Consider the following 20557-nt stretch of genomic DNA (forward strand, 5'->3'; position numbering starts at 1 on the left):
TTTCCATCCAGGGCTTCTGTCCTTGATGTTCACGTGGTCCCTAGAATCCAGATGTCTCGTGGCCGCATGCCATCTCCTGATCGGCCATGCATTGTTTTCCAATCTTCTAGCCTGTCTCTCTTCAGGGTTATAGGACAGTAGCACCCTCTTGGGCCAAACAGGTATAGTGTCCGTTCAACTTCAGTGACCACTTGGGCATCCTTCAGTATTCTCTCAAGAACTGTTGTAAACTCAGTTCAAGGTCAGCAGCCTCCAGTGTGGCAGTTTGGAGGGCCTTGTTCAAAGTGCACATGAAGCATTCAACTTCACCATTTGCCTGTGGCCACTGTGGGGTGATGTGTCAATTCTTTATTCCTAGGTGTTCCAGTAGATCCTTGATCTCGGTTCCTTGAAATGGTGACCCATTGTCAGTCTTGATTTCTTCGAGGAACCCAAACATTGCAAAAATCTTTTCTAACACAGGTGCCACTTTGGTAAAAAGCAGTAAAGTCAATTATTTCCACAGTAGGATACTTCGAGTACTTATCCACCAGAACAGTGGTGATCCTCCTATCTGGGAAACTTCTGAAGTCCAGGCTACCCTTTAGCCAGGGCGCATCACACGGCTCCTCGGTTATGATAGGTGATGGAGCGTCCAGTGTACTTGTCAATTGGCAGGCAGGGCATTGTTTCATAAATTCTTCGACCACATTTTCAAGGCGGGGAAACGTACCTTGTCCCTCATGCGCAACTTCATGTTCGCCATGCCCTGGTGTACTCCGTGGGCGAGTGTGGTCACTCGTTGCTGGAAGTGGGTTGGGAGGTCAGGCTCACCAGTCAGTGACCTCTCAGTACAAGACCATCTTGGGTCGTGCTAAGCTCATTGCTGTCTCTCCAGAACTGATTTAGCCCTCCTTGGTCTGTGCCTATGCAGTCATTAGCATCCTTGAGGAAACCTTCCCAGGACTCTCCAGCCAAAGCTTCCTTCACTTTTGTTAGTACTGCATCGTCGGCAGTCAAATTGGATATCTCCCTCAGATCAAGTGTCTCTTGGGGAATGCAGGGTGGACAAGCATTTGCACATATGCATCAACTGTTTTGTTAGTGAATATGTCCCCTTCTGCTTGGTGTGGCGGGCGACGTGATAAGAAATCCGCTGGGTTCTTGGCACAGGGTGGTAAGCTACCTCCGTGCAGTGATGTTGAAGTTGAATGGCCCATCTTTCTATGCTTGGTGGGGGATGAGGTGCCGTGCCCTTGAACAAAGGGACCAGTGGTTGGTGACCACCCTGAATGGCCTCCCACAGAAATAGAAGTGGAAATGGCCACAGGCCCACTTGATCGCCAGTCCCTCCTGCTCAATCTGTGGATAGCGTTTTTTAGTTTTTCGTAAGAGCCTTGCGAATGCCAGTGGGGCACATCTTTCAGGCTTGACCTGAATAAGGATGGCTCTAAGGCCTACCGGGCTGGCGTCCACTACCAGCTCTGTCTGCTTCTTAAGGTCAAAATATACCATTGTTATTTTATTCAGTAATGCTTCCTTGAGGCTTTGGAATATATTTTCTTCTCGTAGGCCCCATGACCAAGGGGGCATCCACCTCAGTGAGTGATCGGAGCGGCTCTGGAAGGGTAGCTATATTCAGTATGAACTGGCCACAATATGTTGCCATGCCCAGAATACTGGGCCCCTCAGTCACAGTATTTGGTGCCAGAGCTTGCTTGTTTGCTTGGGATTTTTGCGGGTCAACCTGTGCTCCTTCCTGGCTGAAGACATAGCCGAAAAACTCAAAAGATGTTTGGAAAAAAGTGCATGTCTCTTTGTGGAAAGTGAAGCCATGTTTTGCCTGGTGTATGAGTGTAGCTCGAAGATTCCAATGGCATTGCTCTGCAGTTGTGGAATGAATGAGGATGTCATCACTCACATTCATAACACCTGGCAGTCCTGAGAGAGTTTCCCAAATGGCATCCTGGAATACTTCAGCTGCAGAAGAGATACCAAAACTCAGTCTCTTGTATTGTCGTAGCCCCAGATGCTTCAAGATGATACCCCGCATTTAGGTCTAATTTGGAGCACCATCTGGAGCCTTTCAGATCTGCAAGTTATGTTGCCTGTGGTTGGTGTTCAGTGTCTCTCCTGCTTGATAGCCTGGTTGGGGAGGCGCATGTCAATGCACAGCCATATCTTCCCCAGCTGTTTTGGATTTTCTGCATTTACCATGGGGGATACCCAGGGTGTCTGTCTTGATACATTTTTTTATCACTCCATGGCTTTCCAGCTTGTCCAGTTCCTGTTCCGCGAGTGGACAGAGGTGAAAAGAGATGCACCGGTGGCTCAGAGCAGTGGGCTTCACAGGCTTGTCAATATGTAACTTCATGAGTGGAGTCTTCATGCATCCTAAGCTGTTGAGCAGCTCAGGGAATTGTCGCAGTAGATCATCTATTTGAAATGCCGTTACACTTTTTGTGAACAACACCAACCCCAAATCCTTGGCCAAATGACTGCCGAGTAGTGTGTCTGCTTCCTTATCCACACTGAAAAACGGCTTGCATTTCATTGTTGTCGGATCTGATGTTTACCATCACGCGCCCTGTTAGCAGCAGAGGCCTGTGGGTCCCATATGTGAAGATTTTAGTGTTGGGTGGAACTATTGGAGAGTGCAGTTGGAGGCTTCAAAATAGCTGGATGCCCATCACATTTACAGAGGTGCCAATGTCTATGAGCGCTTTCACCAAGGACTCCACAGTCTCGACAACATAGGTTGGTTGAAGTCTTGGGTGTCATTTTAGTTCATCAGTGAACGAAATGAGGAAGACCTCTTCCTCATCAGGTGATGAGTTGTCAGGGATGTGCTTCCACCTTGATGCAGACTAATTTCCTTTTGCTCAGTGTCTTCCAACAATAGCTGTTTTACCATTCTGGTAACTGAGAGCCTCCTTCTCACTCCTCTTCCTCTGGTGCCTCCTCAGCAGACGGTCGCAAAATGGTTAATTTTGCCACTGTTCAAGCATGGGTCTCATGTTGATATACTATGTTTGTATTGTGTCAGTGCATTCCGCCTTTATGGTTGGGCATTTTTCTGGGACTTGTGTTATGGCGGCGTCCATCTCCGTCTCTCTGGCTATGAAGAGATAGTGTGACCTTGCGATGATGAGGATGTCACCAGGGGGGCTTACTGCCTACCGTGGATACAAAACTGTTTGTGCTTTAATGGGCACTCCCCTGTTCTTTCACCTCTTTGAGATTGTCCTGTTCACTCCACATGGAATATAGTAGGGACTTAACTGAGCATGCAGGATGACCTGGCCATAGTAGGCCTCGACAGTGCAAACTGCGTAAGCACGTGGACAGAAGGCACACAAGCAGTGAAATTTTCCAGGCATGGCAAAATCAGCAAACACGGGGTGCAGCCAATCCACTCACTTTACTCTAAATGACAGGGCAGAGACGTCTCTTTGGTGGCGTGCTGCAATGATAGTCTGCCACCTTGATTTCCTGTCCTTTCTTATATTATATTCTTTTATTTTATTTATTTTCCTCAGGAATTTGTCACTGGAAGGCGTCCTCCCCACATTAGCAAAGTGAGCAGAGGCAGATGGGGCCGATCCTATATACGTGTGTGGTGCACGCAGTACTACCCATAGGCCCTGGAGGTCAGAGTGCGCTTCGGGCATGACGTCAGCCGCATGGAGCGGCTGGGAGATTGCTACGGATTTGGGAGGTGTCTCGCCGTCCATGGAGGACAAGACAGCCTGACTGGCAGGAAATGGTCTGGATCACAGGTGAGCCCACTGCACATCAGGCAGGCCCATGGCCCTCCCGGAGTCTTTGTGAGGCAGCAGGTGGCACAAATGGGGCACGCAGCCAGCTTCTAGTCAAGCACACCTGTAGAGCCCCATATGCATTGATGGCTGCGGTGAGGCGAGTGGGCAGAGAACCCTTGTCACCAGCGTTGTTGCCCTCCCAACTAATAGACATACACACGCTTTGGAAATGTAGTTGGGGTGTAAAGACCACATGTGATACTCCCCCATTTACTTATAGCCTCTGTCCAGAGGATGTGGTGCATCTACATCCAGGGTGACACAAACAAGTGGTCAACTAGTCCGGAGCCTGGTGGCTCATTACAATTTATATTAAATGAAGTGAAATACACGAAACATCGTAGAACCAATAAAGAGAAATATATGATACATCATAAAAGTACTATGAGTGTTTACTAACTATATGTTCTCCTACTTCACGTGATAGTCATGCAACCATTTTGGTGTCTTTCTTATGCGTTGAGAACATTGATGTATAACTGACTGTTCAATTTGTGGTGTGACATTCAATGAAGTATTGGCTTCCTCAAGTCGCAGAGGAATATCAGATGGTATGCCCCTCTCCTGATACTGTCAAACATCACATGTTTGTCAAATGTAATGTTCATCTTACCTTCTTTAAGACACCCTGGACCCTTAACCACTTCACTCTTACTCAAAACTTTCCCATCCGATAATTGTGCCCCAATTACCAATCCTTACAATGTCCAAAGGGGGTCTTTCTCTCATTTTCTCAAAAGGTGATCTGTCTCCAGGTAACCTGGGTTTGGCGCAATAACTCCATAATAGACCATTAATTGTTGAATAACAATTTTCTCACTGATAATGACTACATGCAGTCCATCCTTTAGCACCTTAAACCGACTCCCTTAAACTTTTAGGAATCACCATTTGTTCTCCACAAAATATTATTCCTTTTAATTCTGACAACTCTACATGGAATTCTGATAACACATTTTCTCTCATTTCTTTTTTTATTAGGCCACTTGGTTATGATGTATTTCAACACCCTTTGCATATCCTCATCTTTCAAACATGCATGTTGCTACTGAAGTTCAGTTATTCATCCACTTGAAACTTCACAGATGAATATGACTCTCTCCAAATCATCATGTCTAATACTTGACTCGTTTCAGTCAATAACTGGTAGATGATACTAACAATCACCTAATATGTTTATGGTTCCTGGTACGTATTCAGTGTGAAAATGAAATTCTTGAAGTTTAAATTGCCATCTAGCAACTGTAGGTGTGGCTTTTTTTACAAACTTTGGTTGTGAACAAATCTACTAAAGGTCGGTGATCAGTCTTAACTTTGAATGGTGCACCATGTACATATTTTTGAAAATTCTCTATCTCCACCAACATGCCAGAGTTCAGATTTCTAATGTGTAATATTTTAATTTTGCATTTATCGATGGTCTTGAAGCGCATGCATCAGCTGCTAATTTTCCATCATTGTCTTGCAAAAGAAGACCTCCAGTACTCACCTTATTTGCATCAGTCATATAACTGACTTACACTGAGTGTCAAATGACGCTAGAGCAGAACATTTGGCAGTTGCTTTGTTTAGAACATTAAATTCTGCTATACATTTTTCATCTCACACAAACTTTAAACTTTTTATTTTTTTTCAAAAGGTCTCTCATGTTCTTTGTTTTGTGTGAGAATAAAGGAATCAATCAATCACTCTTTTGCAAAGTGCAACACCATCACACCTAGGGGTATGTGGGTGCTGGGGTTACTGTGTCCGTGTTGAAAAGACAGGTCTTGAGTTACTTTCTGAAGTCTGCCAAGAAGGGTGCCGTTCGAAGGTGGAGGGGGAGGTCATTCCAGGCTTTGGTGGTCATGTAGGAGAATGCGCAGCCTGCTGCTGGTGCGATCGATGTGGGGCTCATGTGTGGGTGAAGAGGAGTGCAGGTGTCTCGAAGGAAGGTAGAAGTTTAGCCGGTGGTTGATGTAGGACAGTCCCAGCTTGTGGAGGGCTCTGTATGTGTGTGTGAGCGTCTTGAACTGGCATCTTTTCTGGGCAGGGAGCCAGTCGAGTTTCCTTAGATGAGGAGTGATGTGGGTATGCTTGGGAAGGTCCAGGACGAGTCTGGCTGCCTCGTTCTGTATTGTCTGGAGTCTTCTGAGGAGCTTGGAGGAGATACCGGTGTAGAGTGCGTTGCCGTAGTCGAGTCGGCTGGTGACAAGGGCTTGTGCGATGATCTCTCTGGTGTTTACTGGGATCCATCTCAAGATCTTGCGAAGTATGTGGAAACAAGGGGTGGCGACTGCATTGATTTGTTGTTTCATGGTCAGTTGGCTGTCCAAGATTATGCTGAAGTTGCGAGTGTGGTCCGTTGCTGTGGGAGTGGGTCCGAATCCTCTGTCCCAAGCAAAGGTGTTATTTCCAAAACTCAGTACCTTGATTTTGTCGGAGTTCAATTTGAGGCAGCTGTCTCTCATCCAGTTGGCTATGTCAGTCATGGCATTGCAGAAGTTGATTTTGGTGTTAGAGGGGGTTTTTGGAGAGCAAGAGGACGAGCTGGGTGTCGTCAGCGTAGGAGATAATGTTGAATCTGTGGAAGCTGACGATGTCCGCGAGGGGGTTCATGTTGATGTTGAACAGCGTGGGGCTGAGCGATGATCCTTGGGTCATGCCGTATAAAATGTTTTTGGGAGCAGAGGTGAAAGGAGGTAGGCGGATGCTCTGGTTGTATCCTGAGAGGAATTAAGTGATCTACTTGGCGTGTTGTTGAATGCTGATGTTGTGGAGACTGTCGATGAGGAGGTGGTGGCCGACTGTGTTGAATGCTGCAGACAGGTTGAGGAAAATCAGAACCATTGTTTCTCCTTGGTTGAGGAGGGTTCTGATGTTGTTTTGTTGTGGTGATGAGCATGGTCTTGGTGCTTTGGTTGGTCCAGAAACTTGATTGTGATGCATTGAGTAGGTGGTTCCGTGAGCTGTCGGTTGATAGCCTTCTTGGGTACTTTGATTGGGTATGCAAGCAGGGAGATCAGCCAGTAGTTCTTGAAGTTGCTGGTTTCAGCTGAAGGCTTCTTTAGGAGGGGTGTGATGCCTGCATGCTTCCATCTGTCTGGGAAGGATGCTGTGGAGATGGAAGCGTTGAGGAGGTTGGTTAGTTCAGTGCTGATTATTGTGGATCTAAGGTTGAAGAGATGGTGGCGGCAGGGGTCGGTGGGTGCCGCAGAGTGGATGGAGGACATGATAGTAGCAGTGGCGTGGGCATTGAGTGGGGAGCAGGTGGTTATGGCTGAGCTGGGGTTCGCTAGTTGGATTAGGTTGTTGAGTCTGAGTTAAATGGGTTGGTGGTGAAAGTCGTAGATGTTGGCAATCTTGCTGTGGAAGTAGTCGGATAGTGAGTCACAGAGTTGTTGGGAGGAGTGTACTGTATTCTCCAACCCGACTGCCACAAAGAACATAGGACGCCCCTCCCAACAGCTCTGCGACTCACTTTCTGACTACATCCACAGCAAAGGAATAAACTTTGCATAATGTTCTGTGAGCCCTAAAAATGATCTAAGCTGATCTTTATCTTCAGGCTGAGGAACATCCTGTGTGTCGCTAACCAGGCTTTTCTTGGGTGATATACCTTCTTTACTGATGCTATGACCTAAATAATCCACTGACTTCGTTTCAAATATACATTTGTCTATACTTAGTTAGACCATTCTTTTCAAGATTTGCTAAGACTTTGTGTAATGTCACTGTGTATTCCTTTCTTTACTCCCAAACCAATATATTGTCTTGGAAGTATACAATATTTTGCCCCCTTAAATAACTTTTGCATCACCTTTTGAAATACAGCTGATTCTGAAATCAGTCCAAAAGGCATCCTTTTGTAACGATACGTGTCATCCGGCATTATGAAAGTAGTAAAATGTCTGCTCTCATTATGTAAAGCATCCAAAATCTAATGAAACACATTTGATAGATCTTATGTATGAAAAATACTGTTGCTCCTCCCACCAGAATTTAATTTTACCAGTATTAGGTAGAGGATGTTGATTTACCCATAAACAATAGTTTAGATCCCTTAAGTCCACGCAAAATCTTATCTTCCCATTTGGTTTATGCACAGCTACAACTGGCGATAGCCAATTGCATGATTCAATATCTTCTTTATATCCACATCTCAAAGCCTTTTGGACTTTTCCTTTAATGCATCCCGCATTGCTAACAGGACATTCCAGACCTTATGAACCTTAGGTATCACATTTTCCTTTACAATCATTTTGTGAACAAAGTTTTCTAATAATCCAAAACCAGGAGAAAAAACATGTGAAAGCAGTTTAGCTCCTTCCAATGCTTTTTGGTCATTGACCTGTGACACTAAGGGCCCAATTACGAGTTTGGAGGGCGGAAAAGGCCACCTGCCAATCTCCTGCGGTCAGGAGACCGCCAGTGCAGTCTCCTTCCTGCCGGCCCTATTATGAGTTTCCCGCTGGATGTGTTTCCGCCTGCTGACCCTGTGGGAAACACACAACATTGATGCAGGCTTATTATAGAGCCGACGATGCTGTTGTGTGTTGGGTGCACCAGCACCAATTGCGCAAATCACTGTCTGAAGAGCAGACAGTGATTTGCAAGTCGGGGCTGGCCAGGGGGGCTAGGGGGGCCCCCGTACTGCCCATGCCACGTACAAGGGTAGTGCGACCCTGTCTCCGCCAGCCTTTATATGGCGGTGAAACCGCCATGTAAATGCCGGCAGAGAGAGGGGTTGTAATCCCCAGGGCAGCACTGCTTGAAGCGCTGCCCTGGCGGATTGGGACCGCTGGCACCGCCAGGCGGGCGAAAGAGTAGCAGTGCCGGCGGTCCGACTGTTGCTTTGGCGGTGGTGCGACCGTGACCCTGGGAGGGACTAATCATTATACCCTAGGACTTGGTCAGGATAATTAGAGTTCAATGTTGTTATTAGATCCCTCTGTTGTGGCCATCCTAAGAGGCATGAACCTTCTTTAGTCAAATAAATCTTAGCATCAGTGCATTTCCCTCTATAGCTGAGGGTTGTTTCAAAATATCCTTTGGGCAGCCCAGTCCCAGGAAGGCAGAAGAAAGAATTTCCTCTGAGAGAGGGTGTTACACCCCCTCCCTTTGGAAATAGGTGTTAAGGGCTGGGGAGGAATAGACTTCCCCAGCCTCTGAAAATGCTTTGAAGGGCACAGATGGTGCCCTCCTTGCATAAGCCAGTCTACACCGGTTCAGGGATCCCCTAGCCCCTGCCCTGGCGTGAAACTGGACAAAGGAAAAGGGAGTGATCACTCCCCTGTCCATCACCACCCCAGGGGTGGTGCCCAGTGCTCCTCCAGTGTGTCCCAGACCTCTGCCATCTTGAATGCAGGGGTGTGAGGACACAAAGGAGACCTCTGAGTGGCCAGTGCCTGCAGGTGACGTTAGAGACCCCTCCTGATAGGTGCTTACCTGACTAGGTGGCCAATCCTCCTCTGAGGGCTATTTAGGGTCTCTCCTGTGGGCTTCTCCTCAGATAACGAACGCAAGAGCTCACCAGAGTTCCTCTGCATCTCCCTCTTCAGCTTCTGCCAAGGATCGACCGCTGACTGCTCCAGGACGCATGCAAAACTGCATCAAAGTAGCAAGAAGACTACCAGCGAGATTGTAGCACTTAATCCTGCCGACTTGCTCTGGGGGCTGTCTGCCTTCACCCTGCACTGGAAGCCAAGAAGAAATCTCCTGTGGGTCGACGGAATCTTCCCCCTGCTAACGCAGGCACCAAACATTTGCTTCACTGGTCCTCTGGGTTCCCTCTCATTGTGACGAGCGTGGTCCCTGGAACACAGGAGCTGGATCCAAGTGACCCCGACAGTCCAGTGGTCCATCTGTCCAAATTTGGGGGAGGTAAGTCCTTGCCTCCCCACGCCAGACAGTAATCATGTGAACTGCAGCTGCTAGGGTTTCTGTGCACTTTTGCAAGGAATCCTTCGTGCACAGCACAGCCCAGGTCCACAGCATTCCGTCCAGCATTGCTCAACTCACTGAGTTGACCACCAGCTTCGTGGGACCCTCCTTTGTAGTATTGAGACGACCGCTTTGCTCAGTTTTCTTGAACCCTTGTTCAAGTGCTTCTGCGGGTGCTGCCTGCTTCTGCATGGGCTCTCTGTGTTACTGAGCGCCCCCTCTGTTTCCTCCTCCAATGGGCGACCTCTTGGTCCTTTCAGGGCCCGGGCAGCACCCATGTTCTTCAAGCGCAACCTTTGCAGCTAGCAAGGCTTGTTTGCGGTCTTTCTGCGTGAAAACAACTCTGCATCCTCCAGCACACTGTGGGACATCTGTGCAAAGGAGAAGTTCCTGGCATCTTCCGTTGTTTCAGAATCTTCAGCTTCTTACCCCCGGAGGCAGCCATTTTCCACCTTAATCCGGGGTTTAGTGGGCTCCTGCCCCCCCGGACACTTTTGTGACTCTTGGACTTGGTCCCCTTCCTTTACAGGTCCTCAGGTCCAGGAATCCATCTTCAGTGCTTTGCAGTCAGTTGTTGTCTTTGCAGAATCTTCTGTCACGACTTTAGTGTGTTTCTGGGGAAGTAGGGTAACTTTACTCCTACTTTTCAGGGTCTTGGGCTGGGGTATCTTGGACACCCATAGTGTTTTCTTACACTCCCAACGACGCTCTACACACTACACTAGGCCTGGGGTCCCTAAGTGGCTGGCATTCCACTTTCTTAGTATATGGTTTGTGATGCCCCTAGGCCTATTGCATCCTATTGTATTCTACAGTGTTTGCACTACTTTTCTAACTGTTTACTTACCTGATTTTGGTTTGTGTGTATATTTGGTGTATTTTACTTACCTCCTAGGGGAGTATATCCTCTGAGATATTTTTTGCACATTGTCACTAAAATAAAGTACCTTTATTTTTAGTAACTCTTGAGTACTGTGATTCTTATGATATAGTGCTATATGATATAAGTGGTATGGTAGGAGCTTTGCATGTTTCCTAGTTCAGCCTAAGATGCTCTGCTATAGCTACCTTTATCAGCCTAAGCTGCTAGAACACTACTAATCTAATAAGGAATAACTGGACCTGGTACAAGGTGTAAGTACCATCAGGTACCCACTATAAGCCAGGCCAGCCTCCTACGGTTACAGATGGGAGTCATAGAACCCTCCACTAGCCCCTGATGTTCCCCAGTTGTTTTAGTCCCCAAACCCAGTGGTTCGGTCCGCTTTTGCATAGACGTTCGACAAGTCAATAAGATATCCCATTTTGACACCTATCCCATTCCTAGGGTCGATGAACTATTGGAGAAGTTGGGCAAGGCAAAATATATGACCACATTAGAACTCACCAAGGATTACTGCAGATCCCCTTATATCCCCCGGATAAAGTAAAAGCAGCGTTCTCCACACTCTCGGGATTACACCATTTTACTGTTCTCCCATTTGGGTTGCATGGGGCCCGCAACATTTCAGAGACTGATATATAGACTGTTACAAAAACATACTCCATATGCAGCTGCATATCTTGATGATATTGTAATTTTTAGTGAGTCATTGGCTGATCACATTCATCACCTAGATAAAGTATTTCATACATTAAAAGAAGCAGGGTTTATAGTTAATCCCGGAAAATGTACCATGGAAAACGATAATATAGCGTACCTCGGATATCATACAGGGAAAGTACAAATCAGACCCCAAATGAATAAAATCAAGGCCATATTAGGAATACCCACCCCGAGTTCAAAGACGGAGATACGGTCCTTTTTGGGACTTGTGGGGTATTATAGACGTTTTATTCTAAACTACTCTACATTAGCGGCCCTTTAAAGGACCTCTTGACCATCTAAAATAACAAAACTAATCCACACCCAACAACAGAGCTATGAGATTCTCAAACAGTGTCTAACCCCTGAGCCTGTATTACACTGTCCTAATTTTGCGAAACAATTCCTATTACAAACCGATGCCTCTGACTTGGGGATAGGAGCCGTTTTATATCAAAAAGATGACCATGACAGTAACCACCCCATTGTCTTTATCAGTAGGAAGTTACTTCCATGTGAGCAGCGTTATCCAATCATAGAGAGGGAATGCCTGGCCATCAAATGGGCTATTGAGACTCTTCAATATTACCTTCTGGGTCATCCTTTTATCTTACAGACTGATCATGCACCCCTTACTTGGTTATCACAGCACAAAGACACTAATCTGAGAATTCTACGGTGGTTTATGGAGTTACAACCCTTTATCTTCCAGGTTCAACATCTCCCAGGACATCAGTTAGTTACCGTGGATTACCTTTCCAGGCATCCTATTGGTCAAAGTCTCTATCAGCCTTTTTCAAGGAGAGGGATGTGTAGCAGAGCCGACGTGACTCCGCTACAAGCCAATCCCCCCGGGAGTCATGAAACAGTGCCCCCGGGGGCACTTTCCAAAACCCGGAAGTCACGTCATCGGACAACCATCCAGATATCCGATTACAAATATCGGAAGTCCAAGATGCAGCGTCGCCGTCGACAACAGGAAGACGAACGGAGATGCCGGACAACCAGGAAGATCGTGGACCAGAAGGAAGACGAGCGTAGACTCCGGACAGCGAGGAAGACAGCGGACCAGAAGGAAGACAAACAGAGACACGGATGCCTGTGACGACTCCTGATGAATAATCGCCACAGAGCATCTCAATGCGCCACAGTGCCAGCCGCTTCCCTGGAGGGACGTGGCTCACGCAGGTACATGCCTGCATGCTGAACCCCTTGGGGTATTACTGGTAAAAAAAGGGCTTCATAGGTCCTTTTTGCCACGTTCTTGTTTTTTTTTTTTTCCAGTCACTAGGTATTTTTTTCTTATTTTTGTTTCTCTTCTTCCCCTCTCATATAACTGTTGGGCTAAAAGGAATACGAGCCTAGGGTCCAGGGCTAAGGCTAATAAACCCTGGTAACCCCGTGGTGTCCTCATTCAAAGAAGCTTGTTTTCTTCATAAATATAGATAATTTATTTTGGACACTATTCACTGGGCTCAATCTTTATTGTTTTTTTCGGTGAAATGTCCCGCACCCCCTACCCCTCAAAATAAAAGGTCTGAAAGAAAAGACCCATACCTTTATTTATTTTTTATTTTTTTCTCTTCTATCGTCTCTGGGGGGATATCACTGACACCGGCCTTCTCCATGTATCGCTCCGTACCATGTATCTGGCCTCCTCCCCGAGGGCAACTATTATCCCCGTTTCTAGCCTCCCTCACCCCTCCCAACTTCCTCCACCCAGTCCCTTTCCTCTCAACCCCTACTTATCCCAAGCACACAGGCAGACCAGCAATTACACAAGACAACACACAGGAGTGGTTCAGGCAAACACAAGCACCACACATCATCCCACAGGCACTCACACAAACACCATCCAGATGCAGTCGTACCAACATCCACTGCCTCCACTGTGTCCCCCTCCTCCTCATTGTCTTCCTCCCTCCCAGCAGCGTCTACACTCACACCTACATGCACTGCATCCTCATCCACTACCACCATCACGCCTATCACTACACTCCCCTCACTGGCAGTCACCACCCCCACATCCATACACACATCCCCGGTGTCCTCTCCCACTGTGTCTGTGGACCCTCCTCCCAAAGTACACAAACACAAGCACTCAGACACCCAACAGCCATCCACCTCACAACAGCATCCAGCCCATGCACCTGCCCCCAAACACAGCAGACAGACACCTCCTACAACCACTTCCTCTTCCTCCACTCCCTAACCTTCACCCTCTTTCCACCCCAATGTCCCTAAGAAGCTTTTCCCTTTCCACCGTTGACCTCTTCCCTACCACTCCCACCATCCTTCACATCGGTCCAGGGTGGTCAGGACCCAGGCGAGGACCTCAGCCACCCAGTCAACGGCCACAGTAGTGTCCACAGCAACTGCAGGTGAGAGAGGATCCTGGGCACCAGGCAGCAAGGAAGGGCAAGGAGGCACCACCAGCTGCGGCAGGGAAGGGCAAGGAGGTACCACCAGCTGCGACAGGGATGGGCAAGGAGGCACCACCAGCAGCGTCCAGAAAGGGCAAGGAGGCACCACCAGCTGCAGGAGGGAAGGGCAAGAGGCAATCCCCGGCTGCTGACAGGAAGGGCAAGGGGCCTGCACCAGCAGGCAGGAAGGACAGGAGGCCTTGTGCTGGTACTCATTCAGAGCCCCCTCCACCAACCTTGGTGGTTCAGCCGTCCGAGGCTGCAAGGGAAGGGCTGGAGGTTCTCTCCACAACTGCCAGCACTGCCACGAGCACCGCGACCAGCACCACTGCCAGCAGCAGCAGCCCCAGTGGGCAGCTTTCCGAAGCTGCAGGGGATGGCCTGGAGCCTCCCCCCACCACTGCCAGCACCGCCAGCAGCAGCAGCCCCAGTGGGCATCCGTCCGAGGTTGCAAGGAATGGGCAGGAGCCTCTTCCCACCAGTGCCAGCACTGCCACCAGCACCACTGCCAGCAGCAGCAGCCCCAGTGGGCAGCCGCCCGAGGCTGCAGGGAATGGGCTGGAGCCTCCCCCCACCACTGCCGGCACTGCCACCAGCACCACTGCCAGCAGCAGCAGCACCAGTGGGCAGCCGTCCGAGGCTGCAAGGAATGGGCAGGAGCCTCCCCCCGCCACTGGCAGCACTGCCACCAGCACCACTGCCAGCAGCAGCAGCCCCAGTGGGCAGCTGTCCGAGGCTGCAGGGGATGGGCTGGAGCCTCCCCCCACCACTGCCAGCACCGACACCAGCCCCGCCACTGCCACCACTGAGCAGCTGTCACCGCCGGCGGACAGTGTGTAGTCCTGCCTCCATGGGCTGCTGTTTGTCCTGGCCCCTGCAAATCCTGTTGGTCTGACACCCAGGTGAGAGAATGTGAACTTGCACTCCCCAAGATCTGCATCACAGAGCACAATGCCCCTTCCAGAACCAGTGGAAGAAGCCATCCACTCACCCCATCCTTCCCAGGATGAAGCACACTGGGCACAATGCCCCCTCCAGAACCAGTGGAGAAGCCATTCACTCACCCCATCCTTCCCAGGATGAAGCACACTGGGCACTATGCCCCCTCCAGAACCAGTGGAAGAAGCCATCCACTCACCTCAGCCTTCCCAGGATTAAGCACACTGGGCACAGTGCCCCTTCCAGAACCAGTGAAGAAGCCATCCACTCACCCTATCCTTCCCAGGATGAAGCACACTGGGCACTATGCCCCCTCCAGAACCAGTGGAAGAAGCCATCCACTCACCCCATCCTTCCCAGGATGAAGCACACAGGGCACAATGCCTCCTCCAGAACCAGTGGAAGAAGCCATCCACTCACCCCCTCCTTCCCAGGATGAAGCACACTGGTCACAATGACCCCTCCAGAACCAGTGGAGAAGCCATCCACTCACACCACCCTTTCCAGGATGAAGGACACTGGGCACATTGCCCCCTCCAGAACCAGAGGAAGTAGCCACCCACTGCAGAGACTGTGGCCTTGCACTCCCCAGGACCAAGCAGTGGGCAGACCACCCACTTGAGAGACTATGGCCTTGCACTCCCCAGGACATCGCACAGGGCATGTAGCCCCTTCCAGGACCAGTGGTGTTGTACCGTCTTCCGGCTGAGGTGCTCCCCCGTCCCCCTGAGGTGCCTGTGTATTTTCGACCTGATGCCCCTGCAGTGTTCACTCTGTGTTGTTGCAGGAGGGAGGTGGCGCCTTGGCCTATGTGTTGTGGCCCTGTGGCCCACGGACATTGAGGAATTGACAGTGTCCCAACATTTGTAAATATGTATCTACATTTGTATTTTGATGCACTTATTCATGTTATTTTATCGTGTTACGCTCACTTTCTTCAAATCATTTTGTCCTTGCATTATTCCTGAGGGGTACGGGGTGAAATTTTATGTTTGTGCACCTGGTTGTGTGTATGGTGTTGGGAGTATTGCGTGTTGCATGTGTGTGTCACACTCTTTTTCCTCCCCCCCTCCCTTGTGTGCTAGGCGGCAGTACTCACCGTGGTTGTCTTCGCCAGCGTTGATGTTCATAATGCAGCAAAAGGTAGACGAGCATTGGAAATATGTGCAGCTCGGGCTCCATAGCGTTGTGGTTGTTCCCAGAGTCTCCCCAGGTGAGTCCTTTGACTTCTGTGCAGTGTTTCTGCCATGCTTTTGATGTCATTGGTACCGCCCCGGAAAAGGAGGCGGATAGGCCAGTGGTAATAGTGTGGGCGGTACATTGTCTTCCGCCTGGCTGTTGGCGGTTACCGCCCATGGTGCTTGTTGATACCGCCGTGGCGGTCAATGTGTTAAAATGGCTGTCTGTCTGACCGGTTTCCGCAGTGGTCATAATTCCATTTTGGTTACCGTCAGCCTGTTGGCAGTATTACCGCCGCTTTATCACAGACCGCCAGGGTTGTAATGAGGGCCTTAGTCTTTTTTCAGACTGGTAAGGTATTTATTTCTTGTTGCCCAGTATATGGGGGCTCTGAAAATAGGTGGGTCATGTTGGATGTTGGCTGTGTTAGATTTTTCTAATAGCATATCAATCTTTCTAGTCTGGATCAGAAATAACCTACACAGTCTTTCTAGTTTGGTTAAAAAATAACCTACACAGGTACACCTCTTGTGTGGTAGCAGAAGTACACACATGTAGGAGGCTGGCTTGGTTTGTAGTGGGTACCAAAGGTACTTACACCTTGTACCACGTCCAGTTATCTCTTACTAGTGAAATGTAGTCAGTGTATAGAAGCCAGGCTGTGTAGGGGTAGCTGTAGCTGAACAGCCAAGGCTTATCTAGGAGACATGCAAAGCTCTTGCAATACCACTGTAGTCACACAGTACTCACACACATGGAAGAAAATACTCAGTGTTACAAAAATAAAGGTACTTTATTTTTAGTGAGACAGTGCCAAAAAATACCTTAGAGACTATACTCCCTTAGGAGGTGAGTTATATACACAGTATATACACTAGAATGCAGAAATAACTGTAAAAACAGTTAGGAAACAGTGCAAATAGTGAAAATCGCAATAGGTGACAATGGGTCTAAGGGAACACAGACCATATACTAAAATAGTGGAATGCGAAAGTCGGTTTCCCACCTAGGCAAGTGTAGTGTGTAGAGGGGCGCTGGGAGTGTAAGAAAACACCAAAGCAAAGTACTAGAACCCACCCCAGAGCCCAGGAAAACAGGAGTAAATCACAGTAAGTTTCCTGAAACACACAAGGAGAAGATTATGCAAGAACCGGAAGAGACTGCAAGGCACCAACGATGGATTCCTGGACCTGAAGACCTGTGGAAGAAGGGGACCAAGTCCAAGAAGCACTGAAGAGTCCAGGGAGAACAGGAGCCCCTGCTAACCTGTATGAAGGTGCAAAAGAAGAACCACCGGTGAAGAAGAGTCACTACTGCACCCAAGAAGACAGATGTGGGTTCCTGGTTGGTGCAGATGATGTCCCACGCCGGATGGACGATTGCAGTCTGGTTTGTGTCGCTGGATTCCACCAACAAGCCTTGGCTTGTGGTTAGCAAAAAATGGCGCTGCCCGGGGACAAGGAAGGTGCAAGTGGAGGCCCACGCAGCACGACACAAAGGGATCCCTCGCCACCGGAGAACCACTCAGGAAGCTGTGCATCGCAGGAAGGAGTGCTGGGGGCCGGAGATGTGCTCTCTCTGTGTACGATCAACTTGCACGATCAACTTTGTGGAAGGTCACACACAAGCCTTGGCAACTGCAAATCATGCGCTACACAGGGGAACTGTCTTGCGTAGGGAGGCAAGCTCTTACCTCCACCGAAGTTGGACAGCTGGACCTTGGGACTGTTGGAGTCACTGTAGTCCACCACCCATGTTGCTGGATCCACGCTCAACGTCAGGGGAAGGGTGCCACGCCACTGGTCATCGCTGCAAAGAGGCGCCTGCTGAAGCAGGGAAGTGACTCCTTCACTATCAGGAAGATTCCTTTGGTTCTTCTGGTGCAGGCAGAAGACAGGCAGTCCTCGGAGGATGCATGACCTGGAAACAGTTGCAGTTGCTAGCAGGATCTGAAGATACAATGTTGTAGAAGTCGTATGTGCTTCTTTGTTGCAGTTTGTAGAGTTCCTGGAGGGTCCAGATGCAGTTCCGTCGATAGACAATGAAGTAAAGGATGCAGAGGATTCCTGCTGGAGTCCTGGAATCCGAACCTGAGGAAACGCCCAGAGGAGAGACCCTAAATAGCTCTCCCCTTATAGGTGTTTGCCTGTGTAGCTAGCCAATCCCCCTTTCAGGGCTCTGGCGTCACCTGCTGGCACTGGCCACTCAGATGCTCCCAGTGTGCCCCACCACCTTGAAATCCAACATGGCAAAACCCAGGGACACGCTGGAGGAACTCTGGGCACCACCCCTGGGGTGGTGATGGACAGGGGAGTGGTTACTCCCCTTTCCTTTGTCCAGTTTCACGCCACAGCAGGGACTAGGGGTCCCTGAGCCGTGTAGACTGGATTATGCAAAGAGAGCACCATCTGTGCCCCTCAAAGCATTTCCAGAGGATCTGGGAGGCTACCCCTCCCATGCCTGTAACACCTATTTCCAAAGGGAAAGGGTGTAACTTCCCCTCTCCCAAAGGAGGTGCTTTGTTCTGCCTTCCTGAGCTCGAGCTACTTGAGCAGCAGTAGGTCAGAAAGCTGTCTGAGGTGGCAGCAGTTGGGGCTGCCTGGAAAACCTCAGAAGGCTGCTATGGCAGTACTGGGGGTCCACTGTGGAGCCCCCAGAGTGCATGGAATTGTAAAACCAATACTAGAATCAGTATTGGGGTACACCTCCCAGGTGTTAGACACCTTAAATGGCCATATTCGGAGTTACCATTGTGAAGCTAGTCATAGGTATTGACTTATGTCCAGTGCACACGTAAAATGGCGTCCTCGCACTCACGAAGTCTGGGAAAATGGTCCTGGATGACGTGGGTGCACCTCTGCTAGTGCAGGGGTGCCCTAACACACAGGTACTTTGCAGCCAGCCTTCAGTGTTGGAAGGCCTGACATATAGGTGACTTAAAAGTGACCTGGTGTTGTGAAAATGTATATGAAAGGGTGCATGGATCATTTCACACAGTCTGCAATGGCAGTCCTGCAGAAGCCTTTGCATAGGCTCCCTATGGGTGACAAAAATAATGCTGCAGCCCATAGAGATCCCTTGGAACCCCAATGCCCTGGGTCCCTAGGTACCATATACTAGGGACTTATAAGGGGGCACCATTATGCAAATTTTGGGATGAAATACCAGGTTACCAGTATTTAGTGACAAATTTAGGAAAAGAGAAAGCAGAAGCCTTGGGGTCCTGGCTAGCAGGATCCCAGTGACGCAGTCAAACTCACTGACAAACAGGCCAGAAATGGGGGTAACCATACTAGAAAGAGGCTACTTTCTCGCAACACACTAAACGTTTGTTCCAGATCCCTACTATGGTGCACCTGCATAACCCGTCTGTCACAGCAACAGTATACACACACTAAAGGTTTTGCCCCAGAGTCCTACCACAGCACACATGTACACCTCATCTGTTGCAGAAGTACAGCTATCCAGGTGCCTACAATGGTACAACTGTAAACCCTGTTGTAGCAAAAGGACACACACACTAATACACTAAATGTTTTTCCACAGATGCCTACAATTGTGTACCTGTATCTCTCCTCCCCACCCCATGGCCACCGAACTTCCAACGGGGATGTTGCCATCACACTGGCTGTCTCCCCACCGGACCCATTAAGATTTTCCCGCTGGGCTGGTAAACAGAAACCAAGGCTTAGTGGGAAATAGGAGGCAGCATTGTCGCCAGCTCGTAATCAAGCCGGCAGCAATGCTGCAGCCGCCAGGTGCAGCAGCACCTTTCCAATGTTCACTGTATGCACCTGTACACTCCATCTGCCACAGAGGTACACATACAGTAAAGGTTTTTGTCCCAGATGCCTACGACATACACTGCACCTACACACCACAGCAGTCACAGCAGAAGTACACATTCTAAAGGGGTTGCCCCAGATGTCTAACATGGTGCACCTGTACACTCCATAAGTCACAGAAGAAGTACACACATGAAAGTTCTTGCCAAAGATGCCTACCATTGTGTGCACGTAAACCCTGTATGTGGCAGCAGGTGTACAGACACACACACATGGTGCACTAGTATACCCCATCTGTCACAGTAGCAGTAGACACTCACTAATGGTTTTGTCCCGGATTTCCTGCCATGCTGCGGCAGTATAAGTACACCCACACACACAGTGCATCTCTACAACCAGTTTGTCACCGCAGAATTATAGCCCTAGAAGGCCCCAGATACCTGCAGTAGTACACCTGTAATCCCTGTCTGTCGCAGCAGAAGTAAACACACACTAAAGGCTTAGCCCCAGATATCTACCATGGTACATCTACGCTTCCTCGCTGTTGCAGCAGAAGAAAACACACAATAAAGGATTTTCCTCAGATACATGCCACTTTGTCACAGCAGAGTTACACTCCCTCATCCCCCACACACACACATACAAACATACTAAAGGTTGTGCTCTAGATTCTTATCATGGTAAACCTCAACACCTTGTCTGCTTGATTGTCACATAAGAAGTATTTATATACACACACTTGTAGATTTCCACCATGGTACACTTACACACCTCGTCTGTCACAGCAGTATACACAAACTAAGGCCCTCATTACAAGTGTAGTGGTCTTAAGACAAAAGCACAACGGTCGGGCTGCCAGGCCATCAGCGGCCTAAAAGTGGTGGTGCCGGCGGTCTTAATCTGCCAGGGCAGCGCTGCTAGTGC

The sequence above is a fragment of the Pleurodeles waltl genome, chromosome 7, assembly GCF_031143425.1.
Source record: "Pleurodeles waltl isolate 20211129_DDA chromosome 7, aPleWal1.hap1.20221129, whole genome shotgun sequence".
In the NCBI taxonomy this organism is placed as follows: Eukaryota; Metazoa; Chordata; class Amphibia; order Caudata; family Salamandridae; genus Pleurodeles; species Pleurodeles waltl.